This window comes from Nycticebus coucang, chromosome 23, assembly GCF_027406575.1.
Source record: "Nycticebus coucang isolate mNycCou1 chromosome 23, mNycCou1.pri, whole genome shotgun sequence".
In the NCBI taxonomy this organism is placed as follows: Eukaryota; Metazoa; Chordata; class Mammalia; order Primates; family Lorisidae; genus Nycticebus; species Nycticebus coucang.
The window spans coordinates 34,586,494-34,590,150 of record NC_069802.1 but is presented as its reverse complement, the minus strand read 5'-3'; the positions used below and the strand labels follow the sequence as shown (position 1 = coordinate 34,590,150).

The window sequence follows — 3,657 nt, the reverse complement described above, 5'->3', positions numbered from 1 at the left end:
TCCTGAATTCTTTGAAGAATTATAGCAGGACGTGACTCCTGGCTTTCCCGGTGCAATCCCAAAGACAAAAGCCATCAAAGCAATGGCTCAGCAGCCTGGTCAACAGCAAAGGTCACAGCAGTATTTGGGGGGATACTGAAAACATTTTGCTTATGGACTTTCTGGAGAACCAAAGAGCAATAATACTAGATTATTGTAAGACTGTTTTGAGAAAACTAGATGGGGCATTAGTACAGAGAAAGCCCCAGGAAGGCTTCCCCAGAGAGTCCTTGGCCACACATGGCAATGCTCCTAAATTTCAATTTAATATGAAATCAATAGGCATCTACCATATGGTTCTGATTTGGCTCCTTCTTAACTCTTTTCTTTCCTAATCTTAAAAAATCTTTAAAGCAGCCCAGTGCAGTGGCTCACGTCTATAATCCTAGCACTCTGGGAGGCTGAGGCAGGAGGATCCCTTGAGCTCAGGAGTTCAAGACTAGCCTGAGAAAGAGCAAGACCCCATCAAAATATTACAGAATTACAAAATAATAATAATAATAGCAAGCAAGGAAGGAAGGAGGAGCTGAGAGGAGAAGAGATGGGAGAGGAGGGACGGGGAGGGGAGGAAAGCAAAAAGGAAAGAGCAGGGTGTGGTGTCTACCCCTGGTAGTCTCAGCTACTTGGGAGGCTGAGGCAGGAGGATCACTTGAGGCTAAGAGTTTGAGGTTGCTGTGAGCCCTGATGAGCCCTCTGCACTCTAATCTGGTCTTGGAAAAAGAAAAGAAGCTACTGAGTGTCTACCTCATTCCTTAGTTCAAAATGAATACCACATGAAATTGAAGGATTTTTTAAAATGAACCCAGAACAAATGAGAAATAGGTAAATGTATTTTATAATCTGTAGTGGGAATAGCTCTAATAAGCATGGCATGAAGCTCAAGTCCCAAAATAAAAGACTGACAATTTGTGTACATAAAATTTTACACATTAATCTGGCCAAAAGCACTATTAGGATCATATAGTCTTCCAGGAAAACAGATTAGATGATTTTTACCAACCCTCCCACTGAGGCAACCTAGAGAACCTAGACATAATATTTTTTAATCTGTTTGAAATTATCAGACAGTTACCAAATAAAAGTATGAGAAATTATGGGGCTAAGAATTAGGTGAGGAAAAAAGCCCAAAGGCAGAGGTCAGCACTGGTCAGCCAACTCTTCCCAGACAGCACTTGCTGATTCAGCAAGTGGAGCTGAGAGAGAAGAGAAGCAGCTCTTCCAACGGCTGTCCTAAAACTGGGAGGAGAGGGGGTTAATGCTGGGATTCAAGGCACATCAAGGAGAGGGGCCTGGAAAAGCTACATCTTAAAAGAAAGCATGGATGTGCCAGAAATACATGGTACCAGTTCCATGGGAACTGAACCCAATTTTTGAGTTATCTCCATTCCTCATTAAATTAAGATGATCTGAGGTTGCTGGTGTCTCTCAGGGAACCAAGTGCCACAAGCAAAAGTATGTTCCCTCCGGATAAAGATGATATCACTATGATTTTACATAGTCAATATCTGACACTCAATTAAAAAGTTGGCATATGGCAGGCAAGACTTTGTGGCTTTATGAACAAAAGAAGCATACTACAGGAATCCAGATATGGAATCCATTTGAAATATGGGCTTTAAATAGATAATATGTTTAAGGGCCTAAACAAGATTAAGAATTCTGTCAAGAAAGTTGAAACTCCCATCCAAGTATTAACCAGGCCCAACCCTGCTTAGCTTCCAAGATCAGACGAGATCAGATGTGTTTGGGGTGGTATAGCCAGAGACAAGAAAGTTGAAACTACAAAAAAGAACCAAATAGAAATTAGCAATGAAAATATAATAACTGAAATTAACGCAATGTGTAGGGTTATAGCTTGTTAGACACAGTTGAAGAGAGAAGTAATAAGGTAGAAATAAGTCAGAAGAAAATATCCAAACTGTCGGACACAAAGACAACAGAATAAAAAATACAGAAAACATGATAAGGAACATATGGAGTATGGTCAAAATGTATAATCAGAATTCTAAGAGATATATTTTTTTTAATTTAAAAAATATGGAACACGTCACGTGAAGGGGGCCATGCTAATCTTCTCTGTATCATTCCAATTTTAGTATATGTGCTGCCGAAGCGAGCACAGAGATACATATTTTTTTTGATTCCTCACAAGGTTGGCACTCCAGAGCACTGAGTGAGAGAGGGACTTTCTTTCCAATAAATGGTCTTGGGCCAAATGGGAATTCATCTAGAACAAAAATGAATCTTGAATCCTACCTTATACTACATTCAAAAATCAATTCTAGCCATTTCATAAAACTAAATCTAAAAATGAGAAAGCTTTTTAAAGATTGCATAGGAAAATATTTACATGATCTTGAACTGGATGAAGATTTCTTAAAGAAGACACACAACCTTTAAGGGAAAAATTAATTCAATGATTTATATTAAATTTTTTAAGTTCTGTTCATCAAGAGATGCCTTTAAGTGATTTAAATGAAAACTTCAGAGCAAGAGATATTTTCAATGCATATCATTCACAGATATTTGTGTCTGGAGTTGGAAAGGGCAACTACATTGGTAAGAAATGGCCACAAGTAGGCTCAGCAGCTGTAGCTCAGCCACATACACGAAAGCTGGCGGGTTCGAATCCAACCCAGGCCTGCCAAACAGCAACGACAAATACAACCAAAAAATAGCCGGGCGTTGTGGCGGGCACCTGTAGTCCCAGCTACTTGGGATGCTGAGGAAAGAGAATCACATAAACCCAAGAGTTGGAGGTTGCTGTGAACTGTAACACCACAGCACTTTGCTGAGTGTGACACAGCAAGACTCCGTTTCAAAAAGAAAGAAAGAAATAGACACAAGTAAACCAGTGGGTACATTGGACATGAGGCTAGGTAGGCTTGTCACAAAATAGACAATAACACAAAAAAATTCTTAACTTCATTAGTAATGAGGCAAATGCAAATTAAAACTGCAATAAGCTAACACTACACATACACCAGAACAGCTAAATTACAAAAGCCAACATTGCCAAGTGTTGGAGAAGATGTGTAGTCATTAAATTTTCCATGCACTGCTCACAGGAGCAATGAATTTATGTAACCACTTTGGAAATCTGGTTGGCATTATTTAGGAAAGCTGAATAGGTGCATCCTATAGTTTGATAATTTTATTTCTTATTACCGATCCAGCCAAACGAATCCAAAGATACATACAAAAATGTTCATATGCATAACCCCCAAACTGAATCCAGTCCAAATGTCCCAGCTGACATATTTGGCATATTCACACAGAGGAATATTATGCAACAATGAAAGTGAACAAATGGCTGTATGTCACAATATGGAAGAATCACATCAGTGTGGTTCCATTTATATAAAGTGAAAACAACACAAGTATCAGCAAAGTAACAGCTACCTCTGATTGAGAAACTTTGGAAGTACAAACAATGTCCTTCTAATTCTTGACTTGGGTAGTGATCACATGGGTGTGTCTACTTTATTTTATAAATCACTAAGGTACAGACAAAATTTGTACAATTTTATGTATGTTTTATTTACGTTAAAATTATAAGTACTGCATACAAGGTTGATAGTTAAGTGTATATAAAATTAAATCTTGAAGAATATAGAC

General features: G+C 38.4%; 1 pseudogene; it reads right to left on the bottom strand.

The window, feature by feature from the left end:
* Positions 1-2,070: 2,070 nt before the first annotated feature.
* LOC128576209 (uncharacterized) lies at positions 2,071-2,159 on the bottom strand (annotated as a pseudogene).
* Between the last annotated feature and the right edge of the window lie 1,498 nt (positions 2,160-3,657).